At 51.4% G+C, this 12,795-nt stretch overlaps 1 protein-coding gene and 1 long non-coding RNA gene across 2 annotated transcripts in view; both read right to left on the minus strand.

Annotated features, from left to right (window-relative positions):
• The window catches only part of LOC138786660 (uncharacterized), a 68,071-nt gene extending 67,269 nt beyond the window's left edge, over nucleotides 1–802 (minus strand). The window contains 1 exon segment of the mRNA XM_069963637.1: nucleotides 717–802. The gene's annotated coding sequence lies outside the window, so the exon portion shown is untranslated.
• Nucleotides 803–1,507: 705 nt separating this feature from the next.
• Nucleotides 1,508–3,062, minus strand: LOC138786890 (uncharacterized). The gene is made up of 3 exons (XR_011362244.1): nucleotides 3,039–3,062; nucleotides 2,707–2,877; nucleotides 1,508–2,009 (listed from the first exon to the last, which is right to left on the minus strand). It is a non-coding gene; the product is annotated as an uncharacterized lncRNA (long non-coding RNA).
• Between the last annotated feature and the right edge of the window lie 9,733 nt (nucleotides 3,063–12,795).

The raw sequence follows: 12,795 nt of genomic DNA on the forward strand, positions 1-12,795 counted from the left end.
CGTAAGTAATTAAACAAGGAGCCATCAGTCAGTACCAGGAGGCTGAGACGTACTCACCCCCCATTCTGCCACCTGCCAATACATGCCATGTCTGATGGTGATGGTGGATGTTGTCGAGTACTGAGGGAGGTGTTCCACATAGCGGCCATGCTCACCCTCCCTTCCAAGGTGTTTCTGGAGCCTGACCTCCTCCTCCTCGGCCTTGTGCTTCCACCGCGCCCTATCTGTAAACTCTGGCAGAGGTGCATCCACCAGCTTCTGCTTCCCGCATCTTCCTATCACCCTATACTGATGGTATGAAGGACACAGTGTTGTCCTTGCAGCGAGGATCCAGCACGGCGGCCTCCCTGTAATCAGCACTGGTGGAAATCCTGAAAACTTGGCAGTCATTTTGCAGGCAGTGCAGCAAATATAACTGGAAAGGTGTTAAACATGTCGGTAATCTCACGTGTTCTTTGATACCTACATGTTTAATAAATCCACAGACCTGTAACATTTGTCCATTTCCTGTTCCATGTGGTTTCCACTAAACTTCTATTGCAGACTCTTCCCCCATCAGTGACAGCAGATGATGTAGATATCGGCCTATGTATTTCATGTCCATATTATAGATGCACAGTGTGTGTTATCTCCTATAATGTGTCACTGTATGGGGGATATACAGCAGGGAAGACTGACAGGACACAGAGCTTATAATATTCCTCCAGGACACTTACCTGTAGTGATGTCCTCCTTATACTGCTCATCACTGCCGTCATCTGTCTGTTCTTCTTTTACCCTTATGTCTATAGCATTAATATCATTCAGATCTTCCCCCTGATTCATAAGATGTGAGAGAAATATTGTAGAAGTCATCAGACAGGAGGAGAAGTCAGGTGGGAGGTACAGATCATAGGGAACATCTCCATCTACCTGATCCTGATCCTGTGGGAGAAGAGGACGGGGACATCTCTCTGGTGCTGTTCTCTTACTGGATCTGACTGGAGGGAACACATACAGAGACTGAATTCATTCTTTCCATCCAGATAATACAGAGAGGAGGTGTGTATATAGTCCTGTCTATTACCTGCTGATGGGAGGGGCTGCTGATCCTCCAGCATCACATCCTTGTACTGATCCTTGTGTCCTTCTACATACTCCCACTCCTCCATGGAGAAATAGACCGCCACATCCTGACACCTTATAGGAACCTGACACACACAATGATCACACAGTCATCCCCCCCACCCCTCCAGTGGTGTTACTGTATAATGTCCCAGCATTCCCAGCAGCCACAGTCTCACCTCTCCACTCAGCAGCTCCACCATCTTGTTGGTGACTTCTAGGATCTTCTCTTCCTCCATTTCCTCATGTATCAGGGGCCCCGGGATTGGGCTCAGGGTTCTTCCCCATCCTTCACACCCAGGGGCCCCACAGCGCCCACTAGAGGACTTCTTCACTACTGTGTAATCCTGTGTATGGAGAGACACATTACTATCACTCCATCCATTCCCAGAATCCCTCACCTCTCCAGCCCTATCCATCTGTTATTCCATAGATAAGAATGATGTCATGATGACATCACTCCCAGAATCCCTCACCTCCCCAATCCTATCCATCTGTTATTCCATAGATAAGAATGATGTCATGATGACATCACTCCCAGAATCCCTCATCTCTCCAGTCCTATCCATCTGTTATTCCATAGATAAGAATGATGTCATGATGACATCACTCCCAGAATCCCTCACCTCTCCAGTCCTATCCATCTGTTATTCCATAGATAAGAATGATGTCATGATGACATCACTCCCAGAATCCCTCACCTCTCCAGTCCTATCCATCTGTTATTCCATAGATAAGAATGATGTCATGATGACATCACTCCCAGAATCCCTCACCTCCCCAGTAAGCAGGAAGAGTATGTGTAGGGTGAGGGTTATTATCCTCTCGGCCATCTTGTTCCTGTCTCTCTCCATGGTTGATGGGTCAATCAGAAACTTGAGCACATGATCCAATACTGTAGATTTCTGAATGGAAAGAAGACAATTTAGAATTGGTTTTAGAATGAGGTTTTCCGTTAAACTTACAAATTATGCAAAACAAGAGTCCGTGGAGCCACGGTTGCGAGTCTGAAAACATGAGATAGCCAGATATCTCTAGCCTGATGCCACGGGGTGCCTCCATGATGGGGAGAGCACCACACCACCCTGATACGTAGCCCCTTAAGTCCCACTCGGTTGCAAGTATTGGAACATAAATAGGGAAACAACAGGGTGGTCCTTGTCATGATCGCAATACTCGCACCTTGAGTTAGACGCTGACAAAAAGGGGCCACCCTGGTGTTTCCCTATTTATGTTCCAATACTTACAACCGAGTGGGACTTAAAGTGACTGTACCATCAGGCCCGGGCTGAAGCACTGGAGGAGGCTGACCCACCCCCAGTGGGAGGAAACCCCCGCCCCTCTATGATAGGGCTCCATTGATTCTAATGGAGACGTGTCATAGAGGATCCGGGGTTTCCTCCCACTGGGGGTGGGTCAGCCGCCTCCAGTGCTTCAGCCCGGGCCTGATGGTACAGTCACTTTAAGGGGCTATCTATCAGGGTGGTGTGGTGCTCTCCCCATCATGGAGGCACCCCGTGGCATCAGGCTAGAGATATCTGGCTATCTCGTGTTTTCAGACTCGCAACCGAGGCTCCACGGACTCCTGTTTTGCATATTTACATTTTGGGGCATCAGTGGAGACTCCTGATTGATACTTCACAGGAGTTTTTTCACTGATCTCCTTGAGTTCAATCATTACTGTGTTTTGCTGGTTGATTTGTCATTGCCCCAAACGTACAGATTAAACAGACAGGAAAAATGCAGTGTGAACCCGGACCAAGTTCTTTGTTCCTGAAAATGTGTCATGAAAAAAAAAGAAATCACATCCCACAATAATTTCATAGAGCGAGATCAACTGATAAAGAATAAGACTCCACATATATCTATACACTGTACAGAACACATATATATATACAGCCCGGCATACCATTATGTATATATATATACTGTACCTCCAGCTGCAGAGCTGTACAGGAGGGTGGAGGCTAGAATGTAGTTGCCAGAGGTAGGTCTTGAGGACCTTTGATGATGTCATGCCCATGTGACCAGCCTCATGTGTGGGAGGAGCTATCATCCTCTGCTCGGTTTTCTATGAGGCGGCTGGTTTCCCGGGCCTTTCATGAGGCAGCAGTATAGAGAGTGCGGTGTATATGATCAGCAGGAGGTAAACCACTGTTTTGAGGGGTGTGTGGGTGCACTGTTATGTGATGCTCTGCAGGGTCAGTGTGTGTGGGTGCAATGTTCTGCAGGGAGAGGTTTGTGGGTGCACTGTTATGTGATGCTCTGCAGGGACAGGTTTGTGGGTGCACTGTTATATGATGCTGTGCAGGGACAGGTTTGTGGGTGCACTGTTATGTGATGCTCTGCAGGGTCAGTGTGTGTGGGTGCAATGTTCTGCAGGGAGAGGTTTGTGGGTGCACTGTTATGTGATGCTCTGCAGGGAGAGGTTTGTAGGTGCACTGTTATGTGATGCTCTGCAGGGACAGGTTTGTGGGTGCACTGTTATGTGATGCTCTGCAGAGACAGGTTTGTGGGTGCACTGTTGTGATGCTCTGCAGGGTCAGTGTGTGTGGGTGCACTGTTATGTGATACTCTGCAGGGAGAGGTTTGTGGGTGCACGGTTATGTGATGCTCTGCAGGGTCAGTGTGTGTGTGGGTGCACTGTTATGTGATGCTCTGCAGGGACAGGTTTGTGGGTGCACTGTTATGTGTTATGTGATGCTCTGCAGGGACAGGTTTGTGGGTGCACTGTTATGTGATGCTCTGCAGGGAGAGGTTTGTGGGTGCACTGTTATGTAATGCTCTGCAGGGACAGGTTTGTGGGTGCACTGTTATGTGATGCTCTGCAGGGACAGGTTTGTGGGTGCACTGTTATGTGTTATGTGATGCTCTGCAGGGACAGGTTTGTGGGTGCACTGTTATGTGATGCTCTGCAGGGAGAGGTTTGTGGGTGCACTGTTATGTAATGCTCTGCAGGGACAGGTTTGTGGGTGCACTGTTATGTGATGCTGTGCAGGGACAGGTTTGTGGGTGCACTGTTATGTGATGCTCTGCAGGGTCAGTGTGTGTGGGTGCAATGTTCTGCAGGGAGAGGTTTGTGGGTGCACTGTTATGTGATGCTCTGCAGGGTTAGTGTGTGCGGGTGCACTGTTATGTGATGCTCTGCAGGGACAGGTTTGTGGGTGCACTGTTATGTGATACTCTGCAGAGACAGGTTTGTGGGTGCACTGTTATGTGATGCTCTGCAGGGTCAGTGTGGGTGCACTGTTATGTGATGCTCTGCAGGGAGAGGTGTGTGGGTGCACTGTTATGTGATGCTCTGCAGGGAGAGGTGTGTGGGTGCACTGTTATGTGATGCTCTGCAGGGACAGGTTTGTGGGTGCACTGTTATGTGATGCTCTGCAGGGAGAGGTTTGTGGGTGCACTGTTATGTGATGCTCTGCAGGGACAGGTTTGTGGGTGCACTGTTATGTGTTATGTGATGCTCTGCAGGGTTAGTGTGTGCGGGTGCACTGTTATGTGATGCTCTGCAGGGACAGGTTTGTGGGTGCACTGTTATGTGATACTCTGCAGAGACAGGTTTGTGGGTGCACTGTTATGTGATGCTCTGCAGGGTCAGTGTGTGTGGGTGCACTGTTATGTGATGCTCTGCAGGGAGAGGTGTGTGGGTGCACTGTTATGTGATGCTCTGCAGGGACAGGTTTGTGGGTGCACTGTTATGTGATGCTCTGCAGAGACAGGTTTGTGGGTGCACTGTTATGTGATGCTCTGCAGGGTCAGTGTGTGTGGGTGCACTGTTATGTGATGCTCTGCAGGGAGAGGTTTGTGGGTGCACGGTTATGTGATGCTCTGCAGGGTCAGTGTGTGTGTGGGTGCACTGTTATGTGATGCTCTGCAGGGAGAGGTGTGTGGGTGCACTGTTATGTGATGCTCTGCATGGACAGGTGTGTGGGTGCACTGTTATGTGATGCTCTGCAGGGACAGGTTTGTGGGTGCACTGTTATGTGATGCTCTGCAGGGAGAGGTTTGTGGGTGCACTGTTATGTGATGCTCTGCAGGGAGAGGTTTGTGGGTGCACTGTTATGTGATGCTCTGCAGGGAGAGGTTTGTGGGTGCACTGTTATGTGATGCTCTGCAGGGTCAGTGTGTGTGGGTGCATTGTTATGAGATGGTCTGCAGGGGGGGTGCGGGTGCACTGGTATGCAATGTTCTGCAGGGTCAGGGGTGTGTGGATGCACTGTTGTGAGATGATCTGCAGGGTCAGGGGTGTGTGGATCCATTGCTTTGGTTGAAAGCCCAGTGCACCCCAGCCGCCAGCAGTGATACCCCCACCCTGTGGCACTGACCGTACCCCTTTGTCCCCTGGACCTTCAGTGCTGGCCACCACAGCCCCCAACTCCCCTTCCCCCCGCTACCTGGACCCCCCCCCCCCTGAGTGGCTCTCTGAGTGGCACAACTACCCCCCCCCCCCCCCCCCCCCCCCCCCCCCCCCCCCCCCCCGAACTTACTGATGAAGACGGGCTCTGGGCTTCTGCTCCTGAATCGCTGTAATGATCGACTATGACCGAGCCCCCCCGCCCCCCCCACCGGACCTCTGCGGTGCTGGCCGTCACAGCCCCTAACCAGCCTGTACCCTCCCCCCCATCATCCCCCCCCCACCCGGGTTCGCAGTTAAGATCATGCCCCCTGAGTGGCACAGCTCCCCCCTCACTGATGAAGACGGGCCCTGGGCTCCTGGACAGCTGTAATGATTAATGATCGGGCCCCCCATTCCTGGATTGTTGCCATGGTGTCCAACTGCAGCTTTAAAGGAAGGCCCCAGCGGGTGAGATGGGGGGACCTCACAGTGCAGAGTGATGAGTGCCCCTCTGACCGGGAGCCCGATGGAGTGGTGCCCCTTGTATAGCGCCCTGCTTGCTTTCCCCTCCGTCCACCTCCACACTCCCCCTTCCCCTGAACCTCAGAAGTTCTCCTACCCCCCCCCCCCCCCCCCCCAACTGAAGGCGAAGATCCCCCTACCTCACCATACCCCGGACCCCCACCCGAACCTCAGCATTATAACCGTCCCCCGGACAAAGGGGCTGATCCTCCATCCCAGGTCTGACGGAACTCAGCGGTGAAAATATCAGCAGTGACAGCCTGACAGGAGAGGTGAGATTACCCCCTAAAACTACAACCCCCACCATGTCCTGCTAACAGCTCATGATGGGAGTTGTAGTTTTGAAGCCTGTGGCCATCCAGAACTACAACCCCCATCATGCTTATAGGCTGATCATTTTGGGAGTTTTAGTTCTGCAGCAGATTAGAGGATGACAGCATAGGAGGAGGAGGAGGAGGCGGCAGTGGCATAGTAGAACTACATCTCCCAGCATGGTGTGGTGATATGAAGCACTACAGTACACAAGGGGACATGTGATGTGTGTGGAATGTATGTTGGCACACTAGACCATAGGGCTGGGCGATTAATCAAATTCAATTAATTTGCCCAGAATTTTAGAATTGACTTGAATTTTTTGTGAAAATCGTAAATTCATCGTAAAAATCATTGCGGGCGGTGAGGTGCACGAGGAGAGAAAGAGCTGCACAAGGCTGAACGTGGTTCTTGTGGCCGGCATTCTCTACCGGCCAAACACCAGGAGCGAGACGCCCATCACAGTCACTCTACCGCAAGTGACCATCTAAACCCGTTTAGTGCGCGGGTTCAGAGGTGGGCGGTGCCTGGGAGCAGAGGGTGCACTCCGTACTGCAGGGGAGAAGGACATGTCCCAGAGAGTGCCGGCCACATGGGGACTACCGCCTCCCTGTACAGCCGGCAGCGGAGTGCCCCCAGATGTCACAGCACACTGGCAGCCGGGGGAAGAGCAAGCGGAACAGGTAAATACAGCCCTGCTCCCCGGTCTCTGGAGGAGGCCGCGGGGGCTGCAGGGTAAGGTGATCGCATTGCTACGAGTCCTGGAGCTTTACAGCAGGATCAGGGGGTGCAGTGTAAACCCCCAATCCTGCTGTACAGCCCCAGAGCCTGCAGCAATGCGATCACCTTACCCTGCAGTCCCCGCGGCCTCCAGAGACCGAGGAGCTCCATGTGCGGCCGGGAGGAGGTGTGTCCAGCTACCCCAGTCCCATCTGGCACCCCCAGCCCCTCCCCCAGCTGCCCCAGTCTCCTCTGTTCCCCCCACCCTCTGTCGCCCCCAGCTGCCCCAGTCCCCCCCCCCTCTGTCGCCCCCAGCTGAAGGGGAATTTTTCTGCTCTCATGGTTCCTGGTCAGGCCACCTCCAGTTCGATCAGGCTGTCCATCACTGCTGATGTCTTCACTGCCGAGATCTGAGGTGGGGTAGTTGGGGACAGTTGGGATGTGGAGGATCACTCCTGAGGTCCTGGTGGTATTACTCCTGAGGGGAAGGGGAAGAAGGGGAGCACTTTTGAGGTTCCGAAGGGTCCAGGGTGGAGGATTGCTGTGGATCGGCAGGGACACAAGGGGAGAGCGAGTAGTGCGCTGTGCTCTGCGTTGACACAGCCGGGAGATACAAGGGGTGCTACTCAATCAGGGTACGGGGTGCGCTCCTTATTGCAGGGTAGGGTCCAGGTGGCAGGGGTGAGGGTGGGTAAGGGGAACTCATCGTTGCACAGTGAGGTCTGTAAAAGGAACACTGGGCCACCAAATCAGGAGTTCTGGATGCTTTCCTGGTGTGCATCAGGAAAGCATCCAGAGTTCTGGTGCTCCCGTATAGTTCTACGGGGGCATCTGTGCCAGAATTTCGGATGAAATTAGGACAGAATGTGAAAAATCCTGACCTATTTTCCGGAACAGACACCCTTCAGAAAAAATCCTGAAATGTGTCCATGACTAATGTACCCCTATGGGTCTGGAAATCTGGACAGATTTTCTGGATTTGTAACACATGATAGGTGTGGGGGGGGGGGGGAGGAGTTGTTTCTCAGCAATTATCACTGCTGGCGAGAATGAGATGGGTGGGGCTGCAAACATCACTGCTGCGGTCATCATTGTGCTGAGGTTGGGAGGGTTGCTAGATAGAGGAATGCTGCCAAGAGTGCCTGTGGTCTGCTCCCAGCCTAGTGCTCCCAGTCTAGTGTCCGCTGCACTGGCACTGTGCCTGCCTGGGACGGGGGGCTGGTGCCTGCAGCTCCATGCAGGCGCCCGCAGCTCCATGCAGGCGCCCACCCCGGCCTGTCACTTGCACCCAGCCTGGCCTGTCACCAGAATTCCGGACACTTTCCTGATGTGCATCAGGAAAGTGTCCAGAATTCCGGCATTTCCATAGACCTCTATGGGCTGTCTCAGACATCTTTGCGACATATCCCTGCATCGGATACAAAAAAAAACTGTGAATATAACCTTAATTTTCAAAATAAAGGTATAATATTGATTGCATAAAAAGCCTTGTACACACTATTAGTTTATACAACCAGAACCTGCTGACAGATCACTGTGCAATATTAATCTTTAAATTGTTTGTAATAAAAGTTTATTTAAAAAAAAATGGTTTCATGTTTTTATTGGGGTGGGGGAGAGCTGGGGGTGTTGTTTCATTGTGTTTATTGGGGTGGGGGAGAGGTGATCAGCTGCTGATTGGCTGAGCTGACACTGCACAAGTCTTTGCTCAGCCAGTCATCGCCTGCAGCAATGCCCCGCCTCAGCTGCTGAGTGGCTGATGGTAGATTTGAAGAGACAGAGCACAGCACACTAAAAGCTCAGTGTGCTGGGCTCTGGAGAAGGAAGATGTTGAAGGTGAGTATGGAAGCTTTACCCGCACTGCACCCATCCCAGAAAGGAAGGGGGCGTTTAACCCCCCTTCCTTGCGGGGATGGGTAAAGAGTGAGATTGGTCTGGCCACTAGGGAGTTGGTGTGGATACAGTGCATCCTCACAACCCCATCGTGGGCCACATTGTTCAGTATGGCACCAAAAGGGTTAAGTGGAGATGCGATGCATCCTCACTTAACCCCTTGTGTACCGGAGTGTAAGCAGCATCTGGCAAGATGCTGTATATTGTAAGGTGTGTCAAAATGATGGGTGTTCTGCTCCTGCCCTTTTTTGTGTCTCCCCTCTTGTTTTTCAGATATTGGTAAACAGGCTTGTGACTGATTCGGTGGACAATGTCAATGACCAGTGTGGTCAACGAGGAGGGGGGGGGGGGGTTATTTTTTGAATAAAACATTATTTTTTTTCAACTTGTCATCTTGGTATAAAATGGCTAACACTAACCCCACCTTCCCCCCATTATTACCCCAGTACCCACTGCACCAAGGTTGCTGGGTACCCTATACACACACATACATATATATTCCGAGTGAGTTGGGGGATGCGTCTCCCTGCGTGCTGCTCATTGGCAGGGTTCAGAATGTAAAAGTTACAACATTTCCCCATGTGGGTTAGTTTTTTTATTTTTCTACATTTTTAAGCTTTAGGCTATGTTCACACTGCGTATGAATCCGGCTGTAGTTCGTACGCCGCCGTACATGTGCGGCCGAAACTACGGGCGTGGGAAAAATCGACATGCGGCCGGATGATACAAACTGCGAACATACGCCCGTAGTTATGCTTGTTATGCTTCCCTAGCTTGTTTCGTAGTGATCTGAAACAGGTCATTTACTTGGAAATCTTCGCCCAGCCCAATAAAACACACAGAACCTTTTGGATCTAAAAATCAAGTTCAATTTGGCTGACATAAGTACTCCGTACGGGACCGCACTGAAATCCACGGCCGTGAGTTACAACATTTCCGTCCTCAAACAATGGTCTTGTTCATTTTTCATGGCGCCGTATACGATCCTGCCGTAAGCTCATACGTAGTGTGCATTGTGCAGGCGTATATCGTATACTTCCAAGCGAACGCATCAACCTCAAAACTACGTGCGTATATTCGCGGTTTGCACTACGGACAGAAAAATACGCAGTGTGAACATAGCCCCAAAGTGAATCCGTCAGTGACTGGACCCGAGGTGCTAACAGTGTGTATCCCCTTGTGTGCATTGAACCTGTCTACAAAGCCTCTGTGCAGTGGGATTTTTCCACTTTACAAACAGTCTAACCAAGCGTCAAAGAGGAGTGGTGGCTTGGCATTTGTGCCGCATCTCGGCCCGCCTCACCACTACTTCTTCCTCCCCTTTTTAATGCATATATACCTATTCGCCTGCCTCCTGCTCCCCGATATCATTATGTTGCTAATCGTGCATGCGTTGTTGGGCAGAAGTGCGGTGCACACATGCTGAGAGCCTGAAGCCAATGCCCTCTGCACCCTCCTCTTCCCCCCTATGGTGCATGCAGGAATGGTGTTATCAGGAGCACGCCCTCAGAGGGAATTGTCTGTGCAGACGTGCAACAACGTGACTACGACGGGGAGCAGGAGGCAGGCTAATGGGTAAAATGCATGAAAATGGGGTGAGGCGGGCCGAGGTGTGGCCCAAATGCCAAGCCAGTACTCTTTGACATTTGGTTAGAGTGCGTTTGTGGGAGTTTAAACAAATTACTGCAGGGAGGCTTTGTAGAAAGTGACCATGCACACCTATACTACACTGTCAGCACCTTGGGTCTGGCCCGGTGCTGACAGATTCCCTTTAAAGCCTGCCTATCAGAAACAACCTCTTAGATTATACGGCATGGAGAGAAAGGAGCTGCTGCACCTCACACCTATGGCTGACACTAAGGGGCTGTTCACACAGAGCAAGAACGGCGGAATGCCGCCAGCCTCCGTGTCATAATGACCTTGTATGCGAGGCGCACGCGGCTCCTCTCCCCGCGCTGAAGAATGAACATGTTCATTCTTCAGCGCCGAGAGATGCAGTGTGCACCTCCCATAGAGTGTCATTAAGACACTAAGGCTGGCGGCATTCCGCCGTTCTTGCACTGTGTGAATGGGCCCTAATGCTTCTCGGCTACATTTAAAAACCAATGCCAGGATGATGGTATATAATTTGATTAAACCATATTGCCTCGTGTACCACGTGCAGGTCCCCTGAGTCCCTACACTACACACTGTCGGTCAGTGACCGCAAACCCCGCAAAGCGAGCGCAAGCAGGGAAGGGAGGCCATAGAACCGCCCTGCAACCTCTTTTAGATTACTTTATTATTTCCAGTCTGGAGAGCAGGAGAGGTTTTCTATGTGGATTTTCTACTGCTCTGAACAGTTCCTGACACGGACAGAGGTGGCAGCAAAGAGCACTGTGTCAGACTAAAGAGAATACATCACTTCCTGTAGGACATACAGCAGCTAATATATACTGGAAGGTTGGATGTTTGTTAAGGAAATTACATATCTCTGGCACTAACCCTTACAATACCCATGTGCTGACATCTCTCCTGCCTGTATAATGTGGCAGATGGATCAGTGAGTTCCATCCACCTCCCATTCTCCTTGTAGATGGATCAGTTCCCTCTGTGTGGTGTAAGGACTGTGGCTGTCTCTCTCTCTGAGCTTGTCAGGCTCAGCTTTTTAGTGAGTGATGAGTTGCCATGTAGGTTACCAAAGCCCCCCACCCCCAATCTCTGACAACCAGGGACTCCAGGGGTAGGACCTACCTCTGGCAACTACATTCTAGCCTGCTCACACTGAATAGGTTAGACTCCGGAGGTAGGAATTACTTTTTAGCCAGGACCTACCTCTGGCAACTACAGGCTTCAGGGGTAGGACCTATTTCTGGCAACTACGGGCTTCAGGGGTAGGACCTACCTCTGGCAACTACATTCTAGCCTGCTCACACTGAATAGGTTAGACTCCGGAGGTAGGAATTACTTTTTAGCCAGGACCTACCTCTGGCAACTACAGGCTTCAGGGGTAGGACCTATTTCTGGCAACTACGGGCTTCAGGGGTAGGACCTACCTCTGGCAACTACATTCTAGCCTGCTCACACTGAATAGGTTAGACTCCGGAGGTAGGAATTACTTTTTAGCCAGGACCTACCTCTGGCAACTACGGGCAACTACAGGCTTCAGGGGTAGGACCTATTTCTGGCAACTACCGGCTTCAGGGGTAGGACCTACCTCTGGCAACTACATTCTAGCCTGCTCACAGTGAATGAGCTAGATTCCGGACTCCAGGGGTAGGACCTACTTCTGGCAACTACGGGCCCCAGGGGTAGGACCTACCTCTGGCAACTACATTCTAGCCTGCTCATAGTGAATGAGATAGATTCCGGACTCCAGGGGTAGGCAACTACAGGCTTCAGGGGTAGGACCTATTTCTGGCAACTACGGGCTTCAGGGGTAGGACCTACCTCTGGCAACTACATTCTAGCCTGCTCACAGTGAATGAGCTAGATTCCGGACTCCAGGGGTAGGACCTACTTCTAGCAACTACATTCTAGCCTGCTCATAGTGAATGCGCTACATTCCGGACTCCAGGGGTAGGACCTACTTCTGGCAACTACAGGCTTCAGGGGTAGGACCTATTTCTGGCAACTACGGGCTTCAGGGGTAGGACCTACCTCTGGCAACTACATTCTAGCCTGCTCACAGTGAATGAGCTAGATTCCGGACTCCAGGGGTAGGACCTACTTCTGGCAACTACGGGCTCCAGGGGTAGGACCTACCTCTGGCAATTACATTCTAGCCTGCTCAGTAGAGAACAGTCTAAATTCTGTACTTCAGGGGTAAAAATTACTTTTTAGCAACTCCTGGGGTAGGACCTACCTCTGGCAACTACATTCTAGCCTTCTCCTACTGAATGGGCTAGATTCCGGACTCCAGGGGT

The sequence above is a fragment of the Dendropsophus ebraccatus genome, chromosome 3 (assembly GCF_027789765.1).
Source record: "Dendropsophus ebraccatus isolate aDenEbr1 chromosome 3, aDenEbr1.pat, whole genome shotgun sequence".
NCBI lineage: Eukaryota > Metazoa > Chordata > Amphibia > Anura > Hylidae > Dendropsophus > Dendropsophus ebraccatus.